At 46.6% G+C, this 14390-nt stretch overlaps 1 protein-coding gene across 4 annotated transcripts in view; it reads left to right on the top strand.

The window, feature by feature from the left end:
* The window catches only part of VPS13D (vacuolar protein sorting 13 homolog D), a 132692-nt gene that overhangs the window by 104267 nt on the left and 14035 nt on the right, over positions 1-14390 (top strand). The gene's annotated exons all lie outside the window — the stretch shown is intronic.

The following is a 14390-nucleotide window of genomic DNA, read 5'->3' as shown; positions in this document are numbered from 1 at the left end:
CAGCACCTATGGCAGGGACACATGCCACAGTCCCTTTTGCCTGATGAACTTTGCCCAGTGTTATACTTTGCCCAGTTTTTAAAAGCACCTTCTGACCCACTTAAGAAATACAGTGATGCCCCTAAAAAAAACAAGAGGAAGGAATACTTTCAACTAGACTTGGAAATGCAAGAGGCTTTCCTAAAGATCAATTAACATGGGGAGTTTGGAGGGTACCTTCTTCTGCATCCAGACTGGGTGGAGAATTGCACTCTCCTGAAGTCTTGCTAATACTCCAAGCTTTCACTGTTGCTTGGCTTAAACCCAGCCCAGTGCAAGCCAAAGGCCAAAAAAAAAAAGCTGTGTTGCAAATGTCTTTTCCTTCTGTTGGCTGAACTCTGAATACTCCCTTGCACTCCAAAGCCCAGAACAATCCATTTCTCATTTGAGTGTCACTTATGTAAGGCTCTTACCAGATCTTGAGAAATGAACAAAATCCATTTCTTTCCCTTTGAATTGCTATGAGAGTGCATGAATCACTTTCAGTTAGCCTCTTGGATGTGTATTTCTTAGTCCTTGTAGATTTGCTTCTGGTGTGGGATAACCACCTGTGTGTGTGTGTGTGTGTGTGTGTGTGTGTGTCATTGCCATTTTGGCATTTGTGAGCTGCGATGGCTTTCCCGGAACTCCTATAATCACATGGAAGTTTTGAACAAGAGGAAAGCAGGGGAATTGCTACACACACACACACCCCAAGACGTCCCCCCTGCTCCACACATGCACACAGACACAAAAGCAGTTTGCAGAGCCTTTTGAGCAGCAAGAAACAGCCTTGAGATGCAAGTATTCATGTGATGCTTTCAAAGCAGTTGTCAGAATGAGAGACCAAGGGAAGCCACCTTCATTAGTCTTGATTCCATCCTTGGGCAAAGCAGCACCTAAAAGTGTGTAGACATAGAGATTCCATCCATAACAGCAGAAAATGCCGCTGCTACTACTGCACCAAAACCTTATTAAGCATTGCAATATAGGCCATCATAAAACATCCATATATACAATTTTGAAATATATACAAATAAACAGCCATGCAAAAATATGTAATAACGAGGGTTTTCATTGGCATTTCTTCCTGCTTAATAGTGCCATTTGCCACTCTGAAAGAGATACTGTTGATGAAAAACTCAGCCATCCTTGCAGTTATTTATTTCCAAGTTAATGTCAGACAGATAGAATCTGATATTTTCATTGTGCCTTGATGTTAAAGTACCCTGACCATTAGGTCCAGTCGTGACCGACTCTGGGGTTGCGGGGCTCATCTCGCGTTATTGGCCGAGGGAGCCGGCGTACAGCTTCCAGGTCATGTGACCAGCATGACTAAGCCGCTTCTGGTGAACCAGAGCACCGTTTACCTTCCTGCTGTAGCGGTACCTATTTATCTACTTGCACTTTGACGTGCTTTCGAACTGCTAGGTTGGCAGGAGCTGGGACCGAGCAACAGGAGCTCACTCCGTCGCGGGGATTCGAACCGCCGATCTTCTGATCGGCAGCCCTAGGCTCTGTGGTTTAACCCACAGTGCCACCCACGTGATGTTAGGCTACCCAAAAAAAGGGGATAGCACACGTTTGTGTAGCTGGTCGTACAAAGGATAGTAGAAAAGAATATGTTCTGCTGTGTTCAGCACAAACAAAAAACATCCGCAATGCCTATCATTTCTGGGGATGTTGAAATATCTGCCCTTGACTAAAGCTGAAGTTCAGTCGGACTAACATAAAGGCCCTGCGCTGGACTGGAATTATTAATTTTGAAATATAAGTGACTCTGTTATCTGTTGTATTAAAACCATAAAACTTAGGGGAGCAAATTTTATTTACAGCTGACTCAGTGTTTTGTTTTTCAATGTCCCTTAATTGGATTTGAATATTACGATAAATATATTGCTCACTCATTTTGGAAATGGGCAGCACAGCACCAGAAATTGCTTCTGCAAATGTTCGCAGCTGCGCAGAAGCGATTTCTGGTGCTGGCTGCCCATTTCCAAAATGTCCACAGCACCAGAAATCATTTCTGCGGCTGCGTAGACGAGTTTTCTGGCGCCCCTTACTCCCTGCGCCAGTTTACCGCAGCGCACGGGGGACTTGCTGAGCAGGCAGCCCGTGATCTACACTGACTTCCCAGAGGTCTTTTTAACAAGAAGAGTTAGGTTTTGCGGGTTCTATCAAATGTTTTCCAGACAGTGTTATTGCTGAGACATGAACTCAGTTGTTATATACCTGTGCAGCACATTTGTTCAGGGGCAGTTAGAGCCACTCCCTTCATTTTCTTCCCCCCTACTCCCCTTGATTCAACCCCACTGAGATCTTGAAGATGATGGGTTTGGGCTGGGTTAGTATGCAAAGCTTTTCTTTTCTTTTCTGTTCCCAGATAGATGGCTGTGATAGTACTCATGCGCCATCTTTGCAAACCCTTGCAGCAGCAACAGGAGCTTGGCATGGGGCAGAGATTGGCTTGACAAATGCATCTGCTCCCACGGAGCTGTTAAGCCAGGTGAAAAACAAGACAAGGCTTTTTACAGCTTTCGCAGTTTTAGGGGCTGGAAATTTGTGCAGGTTGTGGACTAAAACAAGCCCGCTGCACCCCTAAATGGTGTTTTTGCAGCTTGACTGCATTTGCAGGAGGCTGTTTTGCAAACTATATAGACTCACCAATTCAAAGTGTTGGTGCCAACCTTTTAAGCCCCAAACGGCCTCGGCCCAGTATACCTGAAGGTGCGTCTCCACCCCCATCGTTCAGCCCGGACACTGAGGTCCAGCCCTGAGGGCCTTCTGGCGGTTCCCTCACTGCGGGAAGCCAAGTTACAGGGAACCAGGCAGAGGGCCTTCTCGGTAGTGGTGCCCTCCCTGTGCAACACCCTCCCATCAGATGTCAAGGAAATAACTGTCTGACTTTTAGAAGACCTCTGAAGGCAGCCCTGTATTGGGAAGTTTTAAATGTTTGACGTTTTACTATGTTTTTATATGCACTGTAAGCCGCCCAGAGTGTCTGGGGAAACCCAGCCAGATTAGGGAATTAATTAATTAATTAATTACTCTCTCCCTGTTCTGCAGTTGAGCCTACATACAGGCTTTCTGGATATGTGCAGAGGCAAGGGAGAAAAGGAAAGCATGGTGTATGTTGGTGTATTTTTATATATCTACCAATCTGCCATTTACATACCTGAAACCCTGGAGAACCACTGTGAATCAGTGCAGACAATACAAAGAAAGGTGTACCTATGGTCTGGCAATCTAGGGCAGCTTCCCATGTTCCTATGGAAGGGCCATAGCTTGGTATTTGCGTGAAAACGGTTGCGGCTTCAACCCCCAGCACCTCCAGGTAGCACTGGGCAAAATGGGACTTGGTTTAAGGCAGTTTCCTATGTTCCTGTGAGTTAGTTCTCTGTCCAGGAATTACTTCTCAGCTCTGCTGCTTAAGAACCTTTTAAACTGGAGATCCCAAAGCTAAAACCCAACAGCCTTCTACTCTGCTGCTGAGCTCTATGTCCTTCCCCTCCCCCCCCTCCTTTTTAGCTGTTCTCAAGCATCACTGCAGCGGGGTTGAATTTGGCAGCAACTTTAAAATGTCAAAGCTGGACAGGGGGATATGACTGAGATTCAATCTGGCCGTTTTCTAATGTTTATCCCTTCCCTCTTGCACTGCACACTGATGCTACAGGTGAGCGTTGCGAAATAGCACTAAAAGCACATTACTGACTGCTTGCTTCCGCCAAAGTTAAACAAGCAGGCATGCTTGTGATGAACTGTGCTACAAAGCGGATTTCCTTCTCTGGCATTTTCATGAAGAGAACATTTGAGAGAGAGAGAGAGAGAGAGAGAGAGAGAGAGAGAGAGAGAGAGAGAGAGAGAGAGAGAGAGAGAGAGAGAGAGCAAAGACACTGTAAACAGGAACCACATTAAGCATTGCATTGTGAACAGGAACTATTGAAAGTGGTGCGGCGAGGTTTGGGAGGAGTGACGGAACACGAACTTGCTTTGAACCCTCCTGCCTTAAGCAGGTAATCAGAGCATTATTGTTAGTGTCTGTTATAAGTGATATGCTTCTGGGTTCAAGCAGAGTTCAGCCAGGAATCCTCATTGCAGGGAAACCTTCCCTTGATCCAGGGGAAGGCCTACTCGGAAACGTTGCTGGGCAAATGCCTTGCGGGCTCCATCCACACCTGTGGAATGCAAAACACCCCGTGGCACTGGCTCTGAAAAGCTGAGAGTTGACAGTGTCATCATGCAGCATATGTCTGAATTCTGCTTTTCCCATCAGTGGAATAGTGAGAGGAGAAGCTGTGCTTTGGAGCAGCCACAAGAACCTCTGCATGGGGCTGGGGGGGGGGGAAGAGTTGGCAACTACATACACACACCTGAGTAACCTGCCTTAGCCACATGTCTTGTCCAGTCGGTGCATCCTTGGATGCAGCTGCAGGTGCTCCAGCCAATCGCTATAAATTCTTTAATTGGTGGTAGCTTCCTTCTTCCTCTTCGTTCTGTTTTATTCTGTGTGTTACTGTCCCCCTTCCTGTATGCTCACTTTCCATTTGACTCTCAGGAACTTGCTTGTTTGGCAGTAATTCAGAGTTGGGGGTGGGGGGACAGTCATCTAAGTACACTGGATAGATAATTCCAAAGTGCTTCCCTTTTCCTCCTCTCTTCTCACCCATGCCCTGCAGTCCCGCTCTCCATATTAGGAAATCTCCCTCCAGCAGAAACAAATCCTAGAGTTGCAGAGTTGGAAGGCAGCCTGAGGGTCATTTAGTCCAACCCCCTGTAGTTCATATGCAGTCACATCTTTCCTTTCAAAAACTCGAGAGAGAAGCTGGTAGCAGCGGGCATAGATGTGACTTGTTGGCATCCATTGGTGTTCTTCCAAAAAAAGATGGGGGGGGAGGCTAAATACATAACCTGTTTTCAGTCGCATGAAGCGAGCAAGCATGGTCTACTGAGTGTTAGCTTTAAGGGTAAGAGGCCCAGGTTTAAATCATCACTTGGCCATGAAGCTCAGTGGGTGAACTTGAGCCACTTTCTGGCCATCCCTCAACCTCATAAACCCAGAGAGGTAGTTGCGGTTTAGAAAGGGCAGGGGAAGAACCACACCCACCACCCTCGATTTAAAACGCGGTGATCATTTTTTTCAACATCCGCCGGTTCACCTGGGAGCGTCGGCACTTTTGCTGTACAGTGGTACCTCTGGTTAAGAATTTAATTGGTTCTGGAGGTCTGTTCTAAACTTGAAACTGTTCTTAACCTGAGGTACCACTTTAGCTAATGGGGCCTCCCGTTGCCGCCGCACAGTTTCTGTTCTGTTCTCATCCTGAAGCAAAGTTCTTAACCCAAGGTACTATTTCTGGGTTAGCGGCATCTGTAACCTGAAGCGTCTGTAACCCGAGGTACCACTGTGTTTTTGACATCTGCTCCCAAAGTAGCCGGATATCAGCGTGCAGCCGGGTCCCAGCACTTCCTCGTGGACACTGCTGCCGTTTCCCTCCAGGTATGCCGTGTTGCGGAAGGTTGGCGGTGCATGCCGCCTGAAATGTGGCCTTTTGTCGCGGGGAGTGGTTGTGTGTGTGTGTTGTGCTTGCTGCCGAGCCGTGAGCCTCGGTGGTGCTGGAGCCCGGGGCCTGCTGGGATGGGGTTTACACTTGGGCTGTCCTTTTGCCCTTCCCCTGAACTCTCTTCATTTCAGTCATGAGCAAACAGTCAGTGCCTGAACTAACAACCCTGCAGTCCTCCAAAGCACGTCTCGCTTACAGTACCAAACAAAGGGAGGCCCGCGTGGGCCGGCCCAAGCCGAGGAATGCGGCTTCGGGGTTCTGCTCCATAAATTTAGCCAGCACGACAAAAAAGAAGAAGAAGGGGGGGGGGAGAGATAATCTGAACCTTCGTGATGATCTGAAAAGGGGGTGGGGGGCAGGGAGGAGGTTTGCGTCCCATTGATTGCGGTCTGGCGCGATGCCAGGCCCCGGGCCTGACCGACAGTTGAACCATATCGTTAAGGCGTGTAATACTGCTCGAGTTTTGTACGGCAGCCAATGAGTACATATCCAAAGGGCAAAAGTTTAGAAGGAGTTGAGGCTGTCCTATTTAACCCTCTCACACTGCATGTAATGTATACGGGCTCCTGCTAAGGAACAGCTACGTTGCCTTTTTTAAAAAAAGAAAAGAGGGGGGAAGTAAACCTGCAATTGTTTTTACTTCCGAGTCTGGTTTGTAAAGCGAAGCTGACTTCAGGAAACAATGCCGGATTGATGCCTCCCATCCCCTGCCCCAGTTTGGCGCTCTAGAGAAGGGGCCATCCGTGGTTTGGATGTTTGTCATTGTGCATCAGGAACGGGCCTTGGGACGAGCACCCTGCACCCTTGCAGGGAGTTCTGGGGCGTGCATAATTTCCCCTTGTTTCTTGAGTTAGCCGTATAGGTCTGACAGGAATGAAGTTGGAACTGCAGACGGGAGCTCGGCACTCTGAATCTGGCCCTTTCTTTCCCAGTAAAGCTTGTGAACTTAATTACGACACGGGTTCTGATGTTGGTGATGAGTCAGATGTGAGAGGGGCTGCAGATTTGAATTTGCTTAAAAACACAGGACTTGCATAAAACAGTGCAGGAACCTCCACCACCACCCCAAACACACACTTTTCCATTTAAAATAAAAAAATTCCTTCAGTAGCACCTTAAAGACCAACTAAGTTTTTATTTTGGTATGAGCTTTCGTGTGGGGAGGGGTGGGGATGGGGAGGGGAGATCACTCAGAAGGGTGGTGGAAGTGGGTGATTGACTGACTGATAGCTGTTGATGACCGAAAACGACTGCAAATGGTTTTGCATGAAAAAGCAAGGGTTGAGATGGCTCAACTTTTCCATTTGTCACCCAAATTTGACATTTTTGCAGAGAGGCCTATGTGGGGTGTTTACATCGGGGAGGGACGTCTTCTGGAGGTTGAGGTTAGAAAGGTTGAAAAAAGACACCGTTTATGGAGGTGTCTGATTTTCCAGATTCATTTTTGGAGGTTTTCTTCCATCTCCTTTGCTTTACAGATGTCTGTATGCTCTTAAATTGGGATTCTCTCTTGCTGTTGTAGCCATGAACTCAGTCCCGGATGCTCGTTATCATTTTGCGCCTACTTAACGTACAGACACCCTCTTTTACCAGTATTTTCACAGCTCCCTCCTTCCCCAAGCAGTAGGAAATTCCAAGGCCAGTTGCTGCAAGCAGTCGCTTTCTTGTGAGGAGATAGTTTTTGCATCTCACGGCAGTGTGAAATATCTGCTTGTTTACTAATATACACATAGTACTTGGCAGGAGCAGGGGGGAGAAGTATCCCTCCGGTGACAGTACTAACTAGCTAATCAGCATCAATTCTTAAGGCCGGCCAGCCAAGTCCTTATTCCTCAGGGGCCAAATTGGACCACTGGGGGGGGGTTGCTCACCTCTCAGTTACCTGGTGACAGGTGACAGTTTTCGGGTGACAGGATGCTTTGAAGTCCCAGCAGTGGTCACAAAGAGCCCTGCACGGTGCTTTGAAGTACTGGCAGCCAGCTGAGTCTTGGAACCTCAAAGCACCAACCAAGGCTCTTTGCTCCTTGCAGAGGGGGATTGTATGCAGCCTTGCTCAGCTCTTGGCAAGACCCTTCAAGGATCGGCTGGCTACAGAGTTCTCCCTGGGGAATTCAGTAGCACAGCCTTCCCTGCCCGTGCACTGTGTGGAACACACTTCAAGGGTCTCCATTGTGCATTGGACACGGTGTCTCCATCCCATAAGATGTCGGGTGTGGGGAAGGTGGGCATGCTTTGGTAAAAAGTGGTGTGGCAGGCCAAGTTGGATCATAATTCGGCCCACAGACCAGAGGTTCCCACCCTTGCCTTAGGGCAAAGCACACATTGGGCCCATTTAGCTCATTTTATTTTATTTCATTTTATTGTTAACTTTGCTGCATTAAATGCACGCATTCTGCAGCTGACCTCCTTTGTGATGTTTTATTTTGAATTCTTTAAGATAATATTTTAGTTTCCTGGTAATTATGTTGCTTTGAATGTATACTTTGCATTTGACTTTCTTCGTTAATCATTTTGGATCATTTTTATTTGATGTTCTAATGTACCGTAAACAGCTTTGAGATTCTTCAAAATGTAAAGTGGTATAGAAATATTATTATTATTATTATTATTATTATTATTATTATTATTATTAGACTAGTGGAGACCATCCAGCATTTTAGGTGGAATCATTTCCCCAAATCCTTTTATCTGGAGATTGCAGGGATTGAACCTGTATCCTTCTGTATATATAGTATGTGTTTCACCTCTGAGCTAGTCCTTCCTTGCTGGTCTCTGGGCTCTCTCCTGTTGCCACAAGCTTAGCCGAGGCAAAACCCAGAATTTCCAACTCTGTCGCACATTTCTAGCCACCGAAACCTTTTCTCCATCTCCAGGCCAGTGTGTATAGTAGCGTTTTAAAGAAAGCCATGTGGAAATCTAATTTTGGCTAAATAAAAGCTTTCGTTTGACATTACCGCAGCACACAACAAGCGTGATAGTTCCTCCTAACAATTAGGTGTAAAAGGTAAAGGGACCCCTGACCATTAGGTCCAGTCGTGACCGACTCTGGGGTTGCAGCACTCATCTCACATTATTGGCCGAGGGAGCTGGCATACAGCTTCCAGGTCATGTGGCCAGCATGACAAAGCCGCTTCTGGCGAACCAGAGCAGCACACGGAAATGCCATTTATCTTCCCGCTGTAGACCTATTTATCTACTTGCACTTTGACGTGCTTTCAAACTGCTAGGTTAGCAGGAGCTGGGACCGAGCAACGGGAGCTCACCCCGTCGCAGGGATTCGAACCGCCGACCTTCTGATTGGCAAGCTCTAGGCTCTGTGGTTTAATCACCTGTGCCAGCTACTTTCCAGAATTGTCTGAATCAATGGGGAGTTGTAGCTTTGTTTTTCCAGCCAGGTAGGTCCAGAAAGTGCTTTGAGATTCACATACCCATCATAAATAACAACCACTAAAACCCAGGACTAGGGAACCTGTGGCCTTCCTGGATGTTGCTAGATTCCAACTCTCATTCCAGTTCTTAGGGATGATGGCAGTTGTAGTCCAGTAACCCCTGGAGGGCACCAGATTGTCTAACCTAAAGGCATTATTGTGTTTCCCCCCTCTTGCTCGGGGGCAGGTTCCTGTTTTCTTCTAAAGTAGTGTTTTCTCTTGTTAGCTACAAACAGGACTTACAGGCTTCCTACCAGAAAAACGGGTTTTCTTTGTGCAAATCATAAATGCAGGCATTTTCCCAGCCAGCCACCCTTTGCCCCCCGCCCTAGGCAAGGTTAAAAGATTTCACCTGTTTCTGCATGGAGCACCTTCCTTTGGAGCCTAATAACACACCACCACACTGGAAAAGCACCTGCGATCAAGGTTATTAAAGAGCTTTGCTTTCTTCCTTGCATATAGCCATCTCTACCATCTGTACCTTTCCACCAGGTAGAGCTGTATTCTGGTGCTGCATTACTAGACTTCAGAGAAAAGCCACAATCCAAAAGGAAGGCCATCTTAGTTGTCCACGGATTCTGTTATGTATTTATTTTATACCCTGCCCGTTAGCCAAAAGGTCTCTTTGAGCCGTTTACAAAAACCAGTCCCTGCCTCACAGCCTCACAATTTTAAAAAGACATAGAATCATAGAGTTGGAAGAGACCACAAGGGCCATCCAGTCCAACCCCCTGCCAAGAAGGAAACACCATCAAAGCATTCCTGACAAATGGCTGTCAAGCCTCTGCTTAAGGACCTCCAAAGAAGGAGACTCCACCACACTCCTTGGCAGCAAATTCCACTGTCAAACAGCTCTTACTGTCAGGAAGTTCTTCCTAATGTTTAGGTGGAATCTTCTTTCTTGTAGTTTGAATCCATTGCTCCGTGTCCGCTTCTCTGGAGCAGCAGAAAAACAACCTTTCTCCCTCCTCTATATGGCATCCTTTAATATATTTGAACATGGCTATCATATCACCCCTTAACCTTCTCTTCTCCAGGCTAAACATACCCAGCTCCCTAAGCCGTTCCTCATAAGGCATCGTTTCCAGGCCTTTGACCATTTTGGTTGCCCTCCTCTGGACACGTTCCAGCTTGTCGGTATCCTTATTGAACTGTGGTGCCCAGAACTGGACACAGTACTCCAGGTGAGGTCTGACCAGAGCAGAATACAGTGGTACTATTACTTCCCTTGATCTAGATGCTATACTCCTATTGATGCAGCCCAGAATTGCATTGGCTTTTTTTAGCTGCTGCATCACACTGTTGACTCATGTGAAGTTTGTGATCTACCAAGACTCCTAGATTCTTTTCACATGTACTGCTCTCAAGCCAGGTGTCACCCATCCTGTATTTGTGCCTTTCATTATTATTTTTTGCCCAAGTGTAGTACTTTACATTTCTCCCTGTTAAAATTCATCTTGTTTGCTCTGGCCCAGTTCTGTAATCTGTTAAGGTCATTTTGAAATGACATGACACAGGAGGAAAAAGTAGTGGGAGGGAGAAGGGGAAAGCAACCTCAGACATAAACCTCTTTCCATGTTACAGTTCTTAAAAATTACATCCAGTATCTGTGATGGTTCCAGCTGCCATGCCCTTCCTTCCTTCCTTCCTTCCTTCCTTCCTTCCTTCCTTCCTTCCTTCCTTCCTTCCTTCCTTCCTTCCTTCCTTCCTTCCTTCCTGGTCAAGCACATACCCACCAGATCCTGTTGAAGCAGAGAAAGCGTAGGACAATGGGATTAAGTGTTTCAACATTTATCCACATAATTCATCCACAAAGTTTTTATTATCCAAGTTTAAAACTCCTATATTATCCCAATACGCTTTGGATCATGTAGATGGTTAAAATAAAAAAAGATGGACTTTGGGGAGTAGGTATGTGGCAGATCCTTCTTCTAGCAGCAGCCAGAGAGGCTGCAAAGAGCAAGTTCTGATGGATACAAGCTGTGCATCTGAGCCATGGGGGACGACTAACAGCAACTCCCCTGAAGGTACCCAGGATCAAGCAGGGATATAATGAATCGGCTGCTCCTTAAATGAACACAGGAACCTCGAACTTTGCCCGATAACATATCAGCAGCCGGAGTTTTCTTGGTCATTGGGAACCAGTGACCGAAAAAGAATTCTTCTGCATTTGCAACAACGTAAGGACAGCCTGCTGCCTCAGGCCGCTGGACCTTCTAGTCCAGTATCGGTTCTCACAATGGCTGACGAGGTGCCCCCCCCCTTGCAGTTTCCAGAAAACTGGTACTGAGAAGCACACTGCCTCTTGACAGTGGAGGTGGAACATAACCACCAGGGGTACTGGCCATGGATAGATAGCCTGATCAATAGCCGCCCGGGTGCCAAACGTGGTCTTGAACAGTGGCACTCTGTCCCGTGCCGCTCAGCCTCCTGGGGATGCCGGCCTCTGCCTCTCCATGCCTCCATTCAGCGACGCTCTTCCCTGCTGTGATGGGTAGACATGAGGGCATTTCTGCTTTGTGTTGGCTTTTGTGTGCCTATTAAAAGCGAATCAGCAAATGTGTTGAGTGTTGAGAGTTGAGTTTAATGTAACACAGATGTGAGCGCAGAACCGCCATTCATTCTGCTTTTTCGGATCTTCGGCTTTTTGGATTTCATCACTGTGTGGCTTGTTATTTACAGAATGTAACTTGAGACAGTGGAACGAATCGTAGGATTAAAGAAGAAAAAAAGGAAAATCGAGTAGTGTGGAATGTTGCTTGCTGTCCAGACCAAACAGACCAGTTTGCCAAAACACTGATGGCCTGCACCAATTAATGTAATTCATGTTAGCACCAGCAGGACATAATTTAGAAGGCAGTTGACCTTCTTACCATCATGATTAAATTTTTATCATCATCATCATCATTACCAGGTTGAGCATCGCAGAATGAAAGAGTAGCAAGGAAGTAGGAGTTGTGGTATCTTTTGAATGGAGGTGCCTTTGGTCATTGCTTGGGTGGGACTCCTGAGAGTCTTTTGCCCAATGCAAATAGATTTTCCCAAGCTGGGAGGAAAGGTTTTAGTAAGAGCTGTGTCCCCCCTCCATTGAACAACAAGCAACAAATAATTATAATTATAGCCCACTCTGTTTAGAGCGTCATGTGGCGTGTGTGCAAGTAAACCCATTGAAATTAAACGGACACAAGTTAGTCACGGGCATTAGCTTCAGTGGGGTGACTCTTGAGTATCAGATTCAACCCCTTGCCTGGATTCCCAGGGGGCAGTGCTTCAGCCCCACCCACCCCTTGACTTCCCGGTACAAATGATGCAAAACAGAAAAATCACTTTTTCTTTTTGTTTTTAATTTGGGTAATTTGTGTAGGCTGCTGAATTCTGTTTTCCTAAGTCGCAGAATTTGACTGGCTTTGGGGGAGAATACGCTTGGCCCCTTTCTTAATGCATCTATGCACATATGATAGAAGAGACTCACAAGAAAGAAAGAAAGAAAAAGAAAGAAAGAAAGAAAGAAAGAAAGAAAGAAAGAAAGAAAGAAAGAAAGAGCAGGGGGGAACAGCTACAGAAGAGCAGCCGTGGTGGTAATAGAGTTCATAACTCTTACCTTTGAACTTAGTGCCATGTTGTTGTTTTTAGCAAAGTGGCACTCTTGAGAAGATGTGCAAGTAGTACTATTGTCCTGTAGATGTAGCCTTTTTTGAAAAAAAGGGGGGGGGTGCATGTCTGATGAAAAAAGGCCTGTGTGCTCCTTAGCCAGGACCCATGTTGCTAAAGAGGATGGGGGCTATTGAGGTATGAGAGGAGGAAACTAGCCTCTGGAGAAAACATCTGCAAGAAGCCAGTCAGTCTTCTGTACTTTGCCAAGAGGCTTAAGCAGGGAAGAAGAAGGGGGGAAAAACGCCTCCAGTTACAGTGCAGGATTTGTTCATCTATTTCTAGATCAAACATACAACAGCAGCAGCAGTTCAGTCTGTAGGGGGGGGGGACTGAGGAGCATGAATTGCACAACCAGCGTGGTTGTAGAGCCATATATGAGCAGCCCCTGGGTTGCCCCATGCTGGCAGAAGGTAGCGCAGAAAAATTAAGCAGCTCTAGGCACCCACAAACAAACTTCTGCATGAAATCCAGGGAGCATTCTGTGCCCTCTGGTCCTTAAAACGAGGAGGATGTATCATGGTTTCCTCGCTTTCCTTGGGCTTTATTACCTTCTGCTGAAGTTCTCCCTATGCCTTCTTTATAAGAACTGCACAACTTAATGAAGGAAAGGGCTTTCTTAGTGGTGATGCCCCAACTAATGGAATGTCATCCATAAAGAGACTCTTTCAGCACCTTCACTAATCTTTGAGGCAAGGCCAGAAAACCCACACTCTTACTCACCTATTTCATTTCAACTCACTTTAGGGATGTTATCTGTTTCATTGTTGTACTTGAACTGTGATAAAGTTGGCAGTATGCCACTCTGAAATCCTTAGTAGGATAAAGGGCGGTATGCAAATATCTAAAACAAATAATAAATGTTTTGACTTACCCGAAATGTACTGTTGATTCAAGACAGCATGGTCCTGCTGCATGTTCTCTGCAGGGTTGAGAGCTGGAGCTTCTGCCTGCCTGATTTGCTTTCCTGTGTTCCTCGCGGAGGCCTTGGTCAAGTTCCTGCCTTGGCTGCCCATCTGCGAAATGGGAGTAAGAGTGGCCTTCTTTACAGGACTCTGTTTACGGTCCGGAGCACCTACAGAGATTGCTGCCTCAGTTTGCAAGTTAATAACATAGGGTTGGCTCCAACGTTATTCCTACTCAGTGTAGATCTGTTCAACTTAACAGGTGTGGCTATCTTAGGTTCATTGGTTTAAGCTGGTCTACTCTGGGTATGGAGGCAAACCATACATGGAAGACTATTGTATATGTGCACCCATGATCTTCACTTGCAAGGGACTGATCAGCTGGGAGGGTAGACTGGATGCTGTTGCAAGGAGCCTATCAGATATTCACTCAAGCTTTGATGACCTTTTTATTGTTGTGGGTATCAGTCTGTCTCAGGAGACAATGGAGGAGTGCACTTTTGAGGGTGAGGCCAAACTCTTGGAAGGTTAACAGTGTCCGCTGAGGCTGGAGAGACCAATACTGGAGAGAGATTATTTTGTTGCAGCTGGTTGTGCTGCTGCAGATGCACCATGATATTTCTTCTCTCTCCGCTTCCTCCGCCGGTCGCTGCTATAGAAGCACTGGGGTTGCCTGCAAAGGATCGCCACGCGGCCGGGTGGATCTCGCCAACCGTCACGTCACGTTTGCAGGCACCCTTGTGACACAGAGTTGGTCTGCCAACAGGCCTGGTGCCTGAAGCCAGCTCCCCGGAGAGGGATCTTGCCATCTTCCATTCTGTGCTCATGAC

This window comes from Zootoca vivipara, chromosome 6, assembly GCF_963506605.1.
Source record: "Zootoca vivipara chromosome 6, rZooViv1.1, whole genome shotgun sequence".
NCBI classification, from domain to species: domain Eukaryota; kingdom Metazoa; phylum Chordata; class Lepidosauria; order Squamata; family Lacertidae; genus Zootoca; species Zootoca vivipara.
This window is presented reverse-complemented; position numbering and strand designations above follow the sequence as displayed.